We start from the raw sequence: 15,899 nt of genomic DNA on the forward strand, positions 1-15,899 counted from the left end.
GGAGGGGAGGCGTCAGCTGCACAGGCCGTTCCCGGCGGTAATTAGCCGGTGTCTGCTCCCGCCTCGCCAGCCGCTAATTACACGTCTCCTAATGAGGCCGGCGGCTGTTTGCAATCACTTGGGTCCCCGCCGCGCGGCGCGGGAGGCCGTGGGGGAATCCGCCCGCGGGGGCGTGGACGGCGGTTGCAGCCCGGGACCTCTAGATCCGCTGGGCGGAGGCGGGGGTGCGCCCCGGCGGCGTCTGCTACGCAATGTGCGCCTGGCTCAGTCAGTCTTTGGAATCATTATCATCCCACTTTACAGATGAGGAAGGGGGCTGAGGCTCGGAAAAGCGAACTCAGGCGCAAAACTCAAGCTGAAATAATCTAATCCAGTGCTCTTAACACGGTACGGCCTGAATCAATGGGGTACTTGCTGTTGTGACTCCTGGGACTTTCAGATGCTTAGGTCCCAGATCAGATAAAAAGAGGTGGCGGAGGCGGGGGGCGGAGGCGGGGGCGGGGGAGGGCGTGGTGCGGGCGTAGAGGGGGACTTCCTTTGAGCTCTTTTCTTGCTTCCCATTTGAAGGTTCTCACCATCAATTTGCCCTTTTGGATCAGGCACAAAACCGAGTATCAGCTCCAGTAAGGCCTTTAAAGTTTACTTGGAAAGGTAAATCACACAACCCATTTCACAGACTGGGAAACCTGGTGCATTTCCTAGGAGGTGGTTGGGGCTACTGCTAAAATGCTCCCATAGTGATGCATGTGGGTGCATGTGAGATTTAAATGAGATACAATGGGCAAACGCCTAGTACCGTGAATTCCCTGGTGATCCAGTGGTTAAGACTCGCTGCTTTTACTGCTGACGGCCCAGATTCAGTCCCTGGTCGGGGAACTAAGATCCTGCAAGCCATGTGGGGTGGCTAGGGGGGGAATAAAAGCTCCCATAACATCAAGGTGGGCTTCCAGGATGGCTCAGCCTAAAGAAAAAGTGAAAGTGAAGTCGCTCAGTCGTGTCCAACTCTTTGCAACGCCATGGACCAGGTTCCTCTGACTATGGGATTTTCTAGGCAAGAGTACTGGAGTGGGTTGCCATTTCCTTCTCCAGGGAATCTTCCCGACCCAGGGATCGAACCCAGGTCTCCCACACTGTAGACAGACGCTTTACCACCAGGGAATGCAGGACCCCTGGGTGGGGAACATCCCCTGAAGGAGGAACAGCAATCCATTCCAGTATTCTTGCCTGAAAAATCCCATGGACAGAGGAGCCTGGCGGGCTACAGTCCATGGGGTCACAAAGAATCAAACACAGCTGAGCACACAGTTCAGAGGTTCAACCTGAGGGTAGAAAGCTACAACTGTGTTTCTTGTTCTCTTCTGGGATGGGATCCAGAGTAGCTGCTTTCCTTCTTTTTTTTTTTTTTTTTTTTTTAATATTTATTTATTTTTGACTGCATCAGGTCTTAGTTGCACTGCCCAGGGTTCTCTCTAGTTGTGTCCTGAGGGTTTAGTTGCCCCATGGCATGTGGGATCTTAGTTCCCTGCTGGGGTCCAGCCCCGGCTGATCCAGGGTATTCGAAGGAGAGATGGCATAGGCGACCTATTTATTTAAATATTTATCAAAGATATAAGGAGTAATAGAATGAGGATAGCTCAGTAGGAAAATTCAGTGGAGAAAAGAGGCTGAGTAGCTTGGTTTACGCGGGAGACCAATAAAACTTCAAGACAAGAAGCTTGCACCACTTACGTAGGCCGCAGGCGTCCTTCCGTTCTCCCGAAGGAGAGGAGACACTGAGGCTCCCCGGTCGGATCTTAGAAGCCCAGGCATAATTAGCAAGCACGGTGGGTTCCGCGCTCCAGATGGAGACTCAGCCAGAATTTGGGAGAGAGAGCGACATGGGGAGACCAAATTTTGGTGAACAAGGCCCGCACTTTATTTTCCAAAGTAGTTTTTATACCTTAAGTTATGCATAGAGGATAATGGGGGAAGGGGTGGAGTCATGCAAGGACAGCAGTTCCTGGTTCTAATCGAAGCCAGGCTTTCAAACTTATCATATGCAAAAGTTCAGGTGAATTACATCATCTTCTGGCCAGGAGGCCTGTTAACATTTTAAGAAACTTATTTTTCTCTAAAGGTGATTATTCGAAAGTCAGGCACCAGCCTCCAAAAAAGCATTGGACAAAGCTGCATTCCTATAGGGCAAAGGTGAGGTGGGCTCAATCAAGAAAAGAATTAACTCAAGGGTCCAAGGTTACAAACATTGAGGCTACTACTTACATTTCTATACATCCATTATATCAATCAATACACTGCCAAGGACACAGTAGGTAAGGGGTATGGAGACTTAGCAGCAAACATTGGCCCAATAAGTGAAAAACCCTTCACCAATACAATTTCTAATCAATCTTTTAACTACTCAAAAGAATCTGTGTTTAGACAGTTTAGAACATCTCCTGCCTCTCACAGTTGGGAGGCTCTGAACAATCACATGTGGCCGGAAAAACCTATTCAGGCAGGCTAGAGGATTTCCAAAGGAGTTTGTAGGTTAAACACTGTCACACCCAGGAATTATTAACTGGAGCTGTAAGCTAACTCCTTTTTTCAGAGAGAGGTAGTGGGGGACAGCCCCCGGTAAAGTCAGAGGTGTAGGTGAAAGCACAAAGCAGAAAGTAGGCAGACTCTGGTTTTGGGGGTAGATGCTCGAGAATTTCCAGGGGGACTCCTGAGGCTCGATCCCGCCTTTGCGTATGCCGAGCCTCCTTCCTCATGACCTTTGTCATGGGTGGAGCTCCTCACGCTGGCTCCCAGCAGTGATAGAATTCCAGTTGAGCTATTCCAGATCCTGAAAGATGATGCTGTGGAAAGTGCTGCACTCAATATGCAATATGCACTCAATATACAATATGCCGGCTCCCGGCAGTTCCCTGACCAGGGATGAAACCTGAATCCCTTGAATCGGAAGCAGATTCTTAACCACTGGACCACTCAGGAAGTCCCTAGCTGTCTCTATTCTTCATCCTTATGTTCTGGGCTGCCACTTATTAGGCTCTCACTATGAGCCAGACACTATCCTGAGCACTTTGTGGGCTTGACTTCCTTTAGTCCTCACAATAACCCCATGAACATAGACCCCATTATTCTCCGAGGCTCAGGAAGGAAAGTGACTTTCCCAAAGTCACACAGTAATTTTGTATTCGAGCAGGCAGTGGCAGCCCTTGCAGGGTGCCATTGCTGTGCCACCCATTACCAGGCAGTGGTTATCGAGAGACCAGTAACGTGGGCCAGTTAGATGGCGGTTAGAAGTCCCATCAGCCCCTGGGCGGCGCCACAGCAGGCCCCTCTCCCAAGCGAGCAACTGTCACCGAGCGACCCTTCATGGGCTATTCAGCCAACAGTCATTGGAGTGGTGGTCCGTCAGGAGGAGAGTAAGGTAAGAGACCGATCACCACCTGCTCTCCGGGGTGCTCCAGCTCACCTGGCCTCGGGCCAGCGAACAGGGAACCCAGGGAACTGGCTGTGTCCTGCAGGGCTCCAGAGCCCTCACTATGGCCATCCATGGCCGGGCCCAAGCCTTGAGGTGGCAAGGACCCTCTCCCCCTTCCCCGCCTCTAGGCTGCGACCTACTGGCAGTGGCCGGCTGTGTGTGATGCCATCTGCGGGACCTGGCCCTGGCCATTTGGGTGGCGTGAGGAGCCTGAGGGCTGGCTGGGTTGATGCTTTTAAACTGTGGTATTGGAGAAGACTCTTGAGAGTCCCCTGGACTACAAGGAGATCCAACCAGTCAATCCTAAAAGAAATCAACCCAGAATATTCATTGGAAGGACTGATGCTGAAGCTGAAACTCCAATACTTTGGCCACCTGATGCGAAGAACTGACTCATTTGAAAAGACCCTGATGCTGGGAAAGACTGAAGGCAGGAGAAGGAGACAACAGAGGATGAAATGGTTGGATGGCATCACCGACTCAATGGACACGAATTTGAGTAAATTCTAGGAGTTGGTGATGGACAGGGAGGCCTGGCATGCTGCAGTCCATGGGTTCGCAAAGAGTTGGACACGACTGAGGGACTGAACTGAACTGAACTGAGGAGCCTGAGGGCTGGCTGGGTCCGGATGCCTGGGTCCCTCAGCGATGATGGCTGGGCAGGGCCTGGGGACCTGGCCCTGAGGGTGCCACCAGCTGAGACCTGCCACCTCAGCTGGGCCTGAGCACTGGCGAGAGGACCCAGACTGGATGCTGGACGAAGACTTTGGGACAGGGTGACAGCTCCTGCAGGGACCCCTTCCTCTTAACCAGGGCCTGGACCTTGGAGAGTGACAGGTGTGCCTTTGGGACCTTGCCCTTTCTTTTCAGAACAGAGAATAGCATTTGTTTGGTGGAGATTTATAGGAACGTTTTTACCTGATTGCGACCTGACCTCAGGAACAAAGGATCTGACACCAAGACGTTTGCAACTCACCATGCCCCTTCCTCACCTTTCCTAGAAAAGGGCTTTGCTGAGAGCTTTCTGGGAATTTGGGGTTTTAAAGGCACAAGCCACTGGTCTCCTTTAGGACCCTGCACCAAACCTTTCTCTGTTCCAAACTCTGACATTTCGGTATCGTTTGGCCTTACTCTGTGTTGGGCACATGGATTTGAGTTTCTGTAACAATTTCAGAAGAGACCTTTTGTCTTACTCCTCAAACCTGCGCTCTTGACCTCTTGCTCTCTACCTCTTCTGGGATGTCTGGGACCTAGAAGGATGTTCAAAGGAGGTATATGCAGTTGGGATGCCATTCTGAAGTATCTTTGGCATCTAGGGGGTCCTGACTGGAGCCTGCATGCTGCCACAGTGGATGGTGGCAAAGAAAAATGGTTCCGTGTCAGCATCTTGTTAAGCAGCAGCTGCTCATTAGGGGCTCCTGCTCCTCTAATCCAATCAACCAGTTCCCTATAAAACCTTCATGGGGACAATCTGGATAAAATTAAACCTTCCATCTGCTTGGCCTGGGGCCTGGGGGGCTGCTGCACACTCTGGGTTGCTGGGGCAGGCACAGCCCTCCCTGAGCCTCAGAGACAGAACATCGTGCTTCTCCCTCATCCTCCCTGCCTTGTGGACCTCCTTCTCTTTGCCCTGCCTGCCATGAGGATTCACTTATCCCCAAATTAATTGAAATTACAAGGGCACTACTGTTTGACCCAGCAATTTCTCCACCAGCAATTTATCTCATTGAGATTCTTAGGCTTGTACCCAATGACAAGTAGACCAGAGTGTGTCTTGCATCGTTGTTTGTGATAGTAAAAGGCTACCTTAGTGTCCACCAGAAAGGATCCACTGTATGTCTACATTTATTGGACAACCATGTGCCAGAGAATTTGCTAAATGCTTCACATCAGTTCAGTTCAGTTGCTCAGTCATGTGCAGCTTGTTGTGACCCCATGGACTGCAGCACACCAGGCTTCCCTGTCCATCACTAACTCCTGGAGCTTGCTCAAACTCATGTCCATTGAGTTGGTGATGTCATCCAACCATCTGATCCTCTATCATCCCCTTCTCCCTCTGCCTTCAATCTTTTCCAGCACTGCGGTCTTTTCCAAGGAGTCAGTTCTTCGCATCAAGTGGTCAAAGTATTGGAGCTTCAGCTTCAGCATCAGTCCTTCCAATGAATATTCAGGACTGATTTCCTTTAGAATTGACTGGTTTAATCTCCTTGCCATTCAAGGAACTCTCAAGTCTTCTAAAAATAAATAAATAAATAAAAATAATTTTAAAATAAAAACATAAAAAATAAATTAAAAATTAAAAAAAAAACATAAAAAAAGAGTCTTCTCTAACACCACAGTTCAAAAGCATCAGCCTTCTTTATGATCCAACTCTCACATCCATACATGACTACTGGAAAAACCATGGCTTTGACTAAACGGACCTTTGTCAGCAAAGTAATGTCTCTGCTTTTTACTATGCTGTCTAGGTTGGTCATAGCTTGGTCATATGCTTCACATAGATTGACTCATTTAATCCTCACAGCTACCCCATAAGTCAGGGACTTAGTCGTTTTTTTCTTTTTTTTCATTTTATTCATTTATCTATTTCGGGCTGTGCTGGGTCTTCCTTGCTACCTGGGCTTTTCTCTAGTTGTGGCAGGCAGGGGCTACTCTCTAGTTGCGCATGGGCTTCTCATAGCGATGTCTTTTCTTGTTGCGGAGCATGGGCTCTAGGGTGTGAGGGCTTCAGCAGTTGTGGCACGTGGGCGCAGTAATTATGGCTCCCCGGGCTCTAGGGCTCTAGAGCACAGTCTCAAGATTTGTGGTGCACAGGCTTAGTGGCTCCTTGGCATGCGGGATTTTCCCGGATCAGGGATTGAACCTGCGTCTCCTGCACTGGCAGGCAGATTCTTTAACCACTGAGCCACCAGGGAAGCCCAGGACTTAATTTTATTAACCCCTTTAACAGATGAGGACACCGAGGCTCAAGGAGAACTAGGGACTTGCTGAAGCTTCACATAGCTCGTAAGGAAGGTTGGCTGAAGATGGCAGAGTAGAAGGACATGTGCTCAGTGGCTAGCTGGTAAGCAGCAGGGCCGGGCTTTGACCCAGGCAGTTCTTGTCCTTAACCACTGTCCTAGTCAGCTTCTCTATCTTTATGTGCTTGAAAAATTTCCAGAAGGTCACACAAAAGCTTTAATAGTGGTTACCTCTGGGGAGTAGAATTATAGGTGCAAAATAGAAGGGGAATGTCACTTTTTACTGTGTCCCTCATTGGATCATATTATTTTACCATGAGCATATGTTAGTTTCATAATTTAGAGCAGTTATTGAGCCCCTGTTGCCACAGTGTGTTATTAATAACCCTTCCCTCAACTCTGGTCATGGGTTCTGTCATGAGCCTCGTCTTGCAGGTGAGGAAGCTGAGCTCACCTAGGTGGTTTTGCTCAGCGACACTCTGGGAATGGCAAAGCACTGATCATCAAGCCAGTGCTCATTCCCCTAATTCGTACTAGCCTCTTGGTGAAGAGGGAAGGGAAGGTCCAGAGGGCAGAAAAGTAGTTGAAAACAGACCCCAGAGCCTATGGAGTTCAAGTCCTGACTCAGCCACTCACTCACTGTGTGCTCTTGGGCAAGTCACTTCTCCTCTCTGAACCTCAGTTTCCTCTCTGTGAGAATTAAATGACTTACCTCCATGCTAGGGCTTCCCTGGTGGCTCAGACAGTAAAGAATCTGTCTGCAATGCAGGAAACCCAGGTTTAATCCCTGAGTCAGAAAGATCCCCTAGAGAAGGGAATGGCAACCCACTCCAGTATTCTTGCCTGGAGAATCAAGGAGCCTGGCAGGCTACAGTCCATGGGGTCGCAAAGAGTCTTTCACACACATATACTTCCTTGTCAAGTACTTAGAGCCTATCTAATTGTAGATACTCAAGAAATGTTGAATATTTTTACATATTGTCCTGAATGCTGTCTTCCCCAGTTTCAAGCTCAGAGCAGTCCTGTCTCCCAGCTGGTGGGTTCAGCTATGCCTGTTCTAGCCCCCTCCCTGAAGGGAGAGGCCCAACCCCCGCTGCACCCCAGCCTCCAGCAGAAGTCCTTCAGGATTGGTTCTCCTGGGTTATCCCACTGTGGTGTGCTGTGATCAGAATTGATCACATCACCAGAGCTGGAAAAAGGGGCAGAGCTGCAGGGCTGGTGTGGCCCAGATCCAGGGTGAGGCTGAGACGGGCAGCCTCCCAGTTCGGGATGTTCCCAGCGCCTTCCCACCGCTCATGCTTGGAGGGAGAAGGGTCTCAAAATAGCTGTTGCTTCCCCAGCACGGCGCTAGGCCAGGGACAGGAATAGACATCTGGGGGTGGCCGCCTCAGCTTCCCTCAGGAGCCCTAAGGGACCGGGAATAGGCAGAGGCCAGACTCCCGCCAGGGTGGGGAGGTGGATAGTGCAGCTGTCAATATGCAGCGACCCCCCCGTGACAGTCCAGCCCCTGCAAAGTGTCACCCCAGCTGGGCTGGGGGGTCAAACAGGCCACCAGCACTGGCTAGATACTGGCCGTGGCCTGGACTCTTAGACCAATAGGAAGTGCCCTTCAACATTGACTCCTGCAGTCCTCTCTTGACAAGTAGGGAAACTGAGGCCAGGAGAGAAGTTCACATGCTTGAGATCACAACACTGGTTAGAAACCAAAGCTAACAGAAGAAGCAGACCCTGGGGCTTTGAGTGGCTTTATAGCATGGTGATTAAAAGGTTAAAGGACTCAGACTATCTGGGTTCAGATCCAGCCTCCACTACTTAGGACCTGTATACGTTCTCTTGGACCTCAATCCCATTGCCTGTAAAATGGGCACGATAATAGTTCCCATCTTCTTCAGTGGTTCTGGAGGACTGAATGAATTCATACTGGTGGCTATTATGATTGTTAGTGTTTTCTCATTAGTTTCCTCAGTTGTTCATCCCTAAGGCATTGGCTGAATACCTGCCCTGTGCCAAGCACCGTTCTAGGCCTAGAGCAGTGTAGCTCACGGTGTGGCAACAGGAGATTGGTTGATATTTCAGGGAACCTGCCAGGTGCCAGCTACTATACAAAGTATTTTTTACCTAGAGCACCTCATTTATTCCTCATGGCAACAGAAGAGGAGCCATTGTCATGCCCTATTTTATGCGTGAAGGGAGTGAGGCTCAGAGAGGTGAAGTCACTTCTCCAGGGTCACATTGCCAGGAGGTTGCAGAGCTAGGATTTGAAATCTGGACTACCTGCCTGCAGAGCTCATGCAAACGAATGCATGACGCTGTCTCTTTACTGGGGAGATGGCCAAAGTCGTTCAGTAGGTACAGTCCAGAGATTGGGTACAAGGTGTTTTTTTGTTTTTGGTCACACCTCACAGCCATGCAGGATCTTAGTTCCCCAACCAGGGATTGAACCTGCGTCTCTTGAAGTAGAAGCAGCATCTTTAACCCCTGGACCACCAGGATCATCTGGGTAGAAAGTGTTGGGTGCATGGAGGAGGGCTCTGCCAGCCTTTAGCTTATCACCCCTGCCCCCAGCAGCCTCTCCCTGACTTCTTTCTTCTCCAGGCCCCTCCTAGTTACCAGGGCCTTTTCACTTAAAATAGCAATTTATTATAAAACAGCAAGCTATTATTTTTCACGATTCTATGACAGTACAGTTCTTTGTGTGGCTGGGGGCACTGGGATAGCTGGGAGTTTCTGAAGCAGCCTCACTCACATAAGCCTGGTAGTCGGTGCTGGGAGGGCCTCAATTCATCTCCATGTGGCCTGTCCATGAGGCTTGGGCTTCTTACAGCATAGCAGCTGGCTTCCAAGAAGTGGAAGTTGCCTTGTTCCTTAAGGCCTGTCTCCGAAGTCCCAGGACATCACTTCTGCTGCATCATAATGGTCAGTCCTAAGACCAGCCTCATTCAAGGGGAGAGGAAGTAAGCACTCTCTCTTTATTATTGCACAATTTAGTGCAATTAGTGCAAATTTAGAGACATTTAGTGCATTCACAATGTTGTGTAACCAGCACTTCTCCCTAATTTTAACTTTCATCATCTCATAAGAACATCCTATACCCATTATGCCATTGCTCTCCATTCCCCTTCTTTCCAGCCCCTGGCAATCACTAGTCTGTCTTCTGTCTCTATGGATTTGCCCATTCTACATATTTCATATAAAAGAAATCATAAAATGTGACCTTTTGTGTCTGATTTCTGTAGCCTAAAGTTTTTGAAGTTCATCTATGTGTAGCAAGAATCAGTGCTTCATTTATTTTATGGCTTAGTTGTATTCCACTGTATGGACATAATGCAATTTGCTAATCCGTTTATCTGAAGGACATTTGGGTTGTTTCCATCTTTTGGTGATTGTGAATTGTGAATATACAAATGATCATTTGTGTATAAGTTTTTGTCTGAATACCTGTTTTCAGTTCTTTACCTTGGAGCTGGGTCATATGGTAATTCCATGCTTAACTTTTTGAGGCCCCAACAAACTTTTTTTCATAGCAGCTGTACCATTGTATATTCCCATCAGCAATGGGAATTACTATTTTTCCAGATACTTGCTAACACTTTTTTTTTTTAATTGAAGCAATTCTAGTGGGTGTGAGATGATAATGTCATTGTGGTTTTGATTTATACTTACTTAACAACCAGTGATCTTGAACATCTCTTTATGTGCTTTTTGACCATTTGTTTATCTTCTTTGGAGAAATGTACTTTGTTCATTTTTTAGTTGGATTGTTTGTCTTTTCTGTTGCTGAGTTTAAGAGTTCTTCGCATATTCTGAACACTAGACCTTTATCTGATTTATGAATATTTCTCCCATCCTATAGGTAACCTCACTTTCTTCGTCCTTTGGTGCACAAAAGTTTTTACTTTTCATGAAGTCCCGTTTATTTTTTATTTTCTTTCTCATGTTTTTGGTGTCAAATCTAAGAATTCATTGCCAAATCCAAAGTCATGTAGATTCACCCCTATATATTCTTCTAATTGTTTTATAGTTTTAGCTTTTTAGGTCATTGATCCATTTTGTGTTAATTTTGAGGCACAGAGAGGTTGAGTAACTTACCCAATGCCACCTAGCTAATAAGCAGCAGAGCTGAGACTCAAACCCAGGCCATCAGGCTTCATTGTGCTGACTGGTGGGGAGAGCATTAAATAGGGCAATTTGTTCAGGGAAGAATACTCTAAAGATGTGACGTTGAGTGGAGACACATAGACATCAGTCATGGGAAGTCCAGGAGGCTGTGTATATGGAGTGAAGTAGGGGTCTAGCTCCATTCTTTGGCATGTGGTTAAGCTCTATCCCTTGACGAATAGTCAGCATGCCCTTACCGGAAGGGGAGGTATAGTAGGAGCCATCTTTGGAGACAATCCAACCCAGCAGGTCTTGGTGATGAGTTGGCCATGAAGGCTTGGGGAGGGAAAATGGAGAAGGCAGGCAGGATGCCATCCATATTTCTGGATTGAGTTACTGTCATTGGGCAGATGGGGAGGCCTGAGGGAAGAGCAAGACATAGGCGAAGGAAAGAACTCAGTCCTGGGCATGTTGAGTTTGAGCCCCCTGAGTCATCCAGGCACCAAACGCTAAAGGAAACACAGAAGGATGCTAAGGTTCTCATTCATCCAGCGAATTGCTATGGGGCACCTAATACTAACACCAGGTAACATTTACGTGGTGCCAACCATGGGCCAGGCACATGGCACTTTTTTTTTTTTTTAACATTTACTGTGTGCTCATTGCCTGGTACTTTACAAATATTATCTAAAATTCTTACAAAATTCAGAGTGATGGATATTCCTAGCTCCATTTTTCATGTGAGAAAACTGAAGCTCAGTTTGGCTCCTTAACTTGTCCAAAGTTGCATAGCAAGTTAGCAGCAGAGCCAGAATTTAATTGCAGACCTTCTGTCTGTAAGATCTGAGCTTTCTCACTTTTCAAAAAATTGAGCTGTAGTCCTTCCCTGTGTTATCCCTCAGTTGTATCGAACTCTTTTCGACCCCTTAGACCATAGCCCACCAGGCTCCTCTGTCCATGGAATTCTCCAGGCAAGAATACTGGAGTGGGTTGCCATTTCCTTCTCCAGGGGATCTTCCCAACCCAGGGATCAAACCCTGGTATCCTGAATTGCAGGCAGATTCTTTACCATCTGAGCCACTGGGAAAGCACCCCAGGTGGTCCAGTGGTTGAGAGTCCACCTGCCAGTGCAAGGGACTCAGGTTCAATCCCTGGTCTGGAAAGATCCCACGTGTCACGTGACAACTAAGCCTGTGCACCACAACTACGGAGCTGAGTGCTGGAACTACTGAGGCCCAAGTGCCCTAGAGCCTGTGCTCCGCAACAAGAGAGTAGCCCCCACTTGCTGCAACAGAGAAAGCCTGCACACATCAGTGAAGACCCGGTGCAACCCAAAATAAGTAAGTAAATACAATTTTAAAAGTTGAGCTATAACGTACATACAGTGAACTGAACAAATCTTGAGTTTGTTCATCAAATTTTGTATATGCCACCTCCCAGGTACAGACATAGAACATTTCCAGCCCCCTAGAAAGCTCCCTCTCAGGCATATTTAATTCCTACGGTAACACTAGGAGGTAGGTATTATTATTGTCCCCATTCTTCAGATGAGGAAACTGAGACTTAGAGAGGTAAGACCACATGCCCATGACCCGCCCCCCACCACAGGAGGTGGGGTGGTGGAATCTGGATTCTAACTCAGACCTATAGGACTAGGAGCTTAAAGTCTTTTCTACCTCCCCTCCACCCCAAGATTTCTCCTGAAGGCAAAAGCCCAGACTCAGGCCCTCTGAGGCCACGTTGAGGACCACCTCACCCCTCACAGGGCTGGAACTGGACTCAGACCTGGTAGGGGGTTGGTTCTTGAGGGCAGGAGCTGGCCTCTGCTGAAGGATGGGAGGCCCTCATTTGTGGCTTTGTGGGGCCAAGGAGGAGGCGGATTTAGGATGAGGAGGGAGGAATGCAATGAGCTCTTCCTTGTGCCCCGTCCCCATCAGTCACAGAGGATGAACAGCGGGCAGGAGTCCAGCTGGGGCCCTTGCCCAGCAATAGGCCCCTGGGGGAAAAAGTTCAGCTCTGTCTGGAACTGATTGGCCCGAAGTGAGGGGAGGAGGGGGCTCTGGACCATTTCCTCAGCATCCCTGGAGCAGCTGGGAGGACCCCAGGAGTGTCCTCGGCACCTCTTCCCACCTCCATGTGTCCGCCCTGCAACGCCCCCTCCCAACCCTGACCTCTTCTCCTGTCCCTCTGCTTCGGCTAAAACTGACCTCCTTGCTTTCTTTCCAACCTGTCAAGCTCCTTCCCGCCTCAGGGCCTTTGTACTCAATGTTCCCTCCATCTGGATCCTTCTGCCTCCTGGACTTCCTAGGGCTGGCGTCTTATCATGCATCTCCAGAGTGATCCTTCCTGCACAAGTTGCCCTACTTAATGCCCTTCCTACCAGCCAGCACAAAGGAGCCAGATGGCCTGGGTTTGAATCTCGGCTCTGCTGCTTATTAGCTGGGTGGCACTGGGCAAGTTACTTAACCTTTCTGTGCCAGTTTCCTCAGCTATAAATGGGGCTGATAACAATAGTGCCTAGCTCATAGAGTTGTAGTAAGGATGATACTTTCTAAAAATGTGTTGCCCGTGTTAGATGCTTTATAAAAATGTGCTGTTATTCACAGAGCACTCATCCCATTCTGAAATTATCCCTATTACTGATTTACTTGTTACCCCAATTAGAATGTGAGCTCTGGACTTCCCTGGTGGTCCAGTAGTTGGGAGTCTGCCTGCCAATGCAGGAGACACGGGTTTGATCCCAGGTCCAGGAAGATTCCAGATGCCGCAGGTCGTGTGCGCCACAACTACTGAGCCCTTGCCCCCTAAAGCCTGAGCTCTGCAACAACAGAAGCCACTGCAAGGAGAAGCCCACGCACCTCAACTAGAGAGTAGCCTCGTTCGCCACAACCAGAGAAAGCTGGCCTGCAGCAACATGAAGATCCCACCCAACCAAAAATAAATAATAAAAATTTAAAAAACTATAAGAAAAAGAATGTGAGCCCTGCACATTGAATCTGTCTATGTTGGATCACTGCTCTGCGCCCAGTAAGGGCCTGGTCCACGGTAATACATGTGGGTTGAATGAACTGAATGGACAAATAAGCCAGGCCTGCTAGATGATTCTGCTTGCAGCTCCCTGAACATGCCGTGCTCCCTCTCATTTCTCGACCTTGGTGTTTGCTGTTCCCTCTGCATGGAGCCATCCCCCAGAGGAAGGGAGCAGAGCAATGAAGAAAGACTGCCTTGCAGCCATCCAGGTTTCCCTCTTACCCTCTCCTCCACTGCCTTCTGCATGAGGCACCCACAAGAGAGCAAGGAGTGAGAATCTAGACTCTCTGGAACTAGAATCACCTCTTACTACCTTCTTGTTCTGGAGCTGGGGAAACTGGCCCAGAGAGGAGAAAGGACTGGGCCAAGGTCTTGCAGCCAGTTGAGGGCAACCTTTGAACCACTGGACGCCCTGGTATGTCACCTGGAGGTCCCTTCCAGTGTCCATGCTGGTCCCGCCTCCCTGCATGGGGCCGGAGACAGGTGGCGAGTGAGGGGCTTTGGCTACTGCCCTCTGCCCCGGGAAGGAGGGGCCAGGGCAGCTGGGCCTAGTGAAGGGACACACTTCTGACTCTTCTACTTCATAATCTTGTGGCCTTGGACTCTCTGAGCCTCAGTTTACACCCCTGGAAGATGAGGAGATGGAAACCCACCTTCTGGAGTCGCTGGGAATATTTGCATTAAAAGCCCTCATGCATCGAGCACGTATTCGCAACTACTCCTTGGGGAAGGAATGAATTTTATGCCCAGCTTCTGGATAAGGAAACCAAGGCTCAGAATGGGGGCAAAATGACTTGTCCAAGATCCCAGAGCCAGCAAGAAAGAGCGCAGGGATTCAAATCCAGCAGGCTGACTACAGAGCTCCCGTTCTCAGCTGGGCACTCCATCCTAGGCAGATGGTAGACATCCAACAGAGGGTAGTTACAGGTAGGTACCCCCTGATTGAGCTCCTAGGAAGACCTCGTTTGAGGCTGGCACCATCTTCGAGGACAAGAGCACTGCAAACCACATCTTTCCTTCATTTTCCTCCCCTCCAATCCCCACTTGGAGGGCTCTCACAACCTCTCTCTGATGAGATTTTCGGATTATCCCTTCCTTGATTAGTTTCAGAGTCTCCCAGCAGAGGCACAAGTTATTTTGGGGACTTGATGGCTCCCTCTGGCTGCCTCTGACCTCCCCTCACCACCCCCCGACAGTTGCAAACACCTCTGTCAGTTCGTTTAGGGTTCATTAGCTGCCTCCCCGCCGCTCACTTTCTGCCCCTGCGGCTCAGACTCTAGCCCAACACCTGCTCTCTGCTCCCCTCTCCCGCCCCACAGCCACTTCTATTTGGTAGGGGTGATGGAAGTCAACTCTCTCCTAATCCTTGGCCCCCCAAGACTTTGCCTCAGAGCGGTGACCCTCCCTCCAACTTCAGGGTTTTTCCAGCCAAACCTCACGCACCATTTGGATGCAAATAATTTTCTCCCTATTGAGTCCCCAGTGTCGTTCAGCACGTGGTGGGAATAGCTCAGAAATTTCCAAGGCTAAATTGTATGGTATGTATATTTTGCCACAATTTAAAAAATCCCCAAAGGGACGCAGGATGGGGGAGGGGGTTGCCCGTGTTATGTGGCAGAGCACCGGGTCGGCGTCACAGGGGCGTGGTGTGGGTTCTGCTGTCGCTGTCTGTCCTCTCTGCTTCTTGCTCTCCTTTCCACCTCTGAGCTCTGCCAGGGCTGCCCGCAGGCCTTGCTTGCTTTTCAAAAATAACTCCGGAGTCTCTTCCTGAGGTGGGGGGCCTCTTCCTTGGTGTCCCAGGCTGTGAGTTAATCCTTTCAAGGCAAGACTTCCTGAAGCCAGCTCAGGTTGGGCCGGTTGGGGGGAAGGTCTTCGGTGGTCTGTCTGAAGTAGTTCAGATGCCAGCATCCGGGTCTAGCATCTTTTACCTTCAAGGAAGCAGGGTCCTCCCTGGTGCCCACCAGGTCATTCATTCATTCATTCAACAAGCATCATTAGTGCCCGCTGGCTGCAGAACTCACCTCTGGGTGGCCTCTATTCTTCCCTCCTTTGTTTTTGCTTCTCTTTGAATTCCCACTTCCTTCTCTAAAGTAGGGGATCTTAATTAGGGTGGCCAGTCGTCCCACAAGGAAACAGATGGCGTGCTCAAAATTGGGCAACTTGAGAAAGACCGAATAAAGGACAGTTTAGGTGTGAGCAGAGGGTAGGGAAATTGCTGCCACCTTGCTAGGAGCAGTTCTTCCCAGAAGGAGTTGTGTGCAGAGGGCCACCTTTCAGAGAAGCTGTGACCTTCTTTTGCAGGAGCAGCCAGCCTGAGGTGTCCTGCAGTTGGAGGTACAGATGAA

This window comes from Bison bison, unplaced genomic scaffold, assembly GCF_000754665.1.
Source record: "Bison bison bison isolate TAMUID 2011002044 unplaced genomic scaffold, Bison_UMD1.0 scf7180017864495, whole genome shotgun sequence".
Taxonomy (NCBI): Eukaryota; Metazoa; Chordata; class Mammalia; order Artiodactyla; family Bovidae; genus Bison; species Bison bison.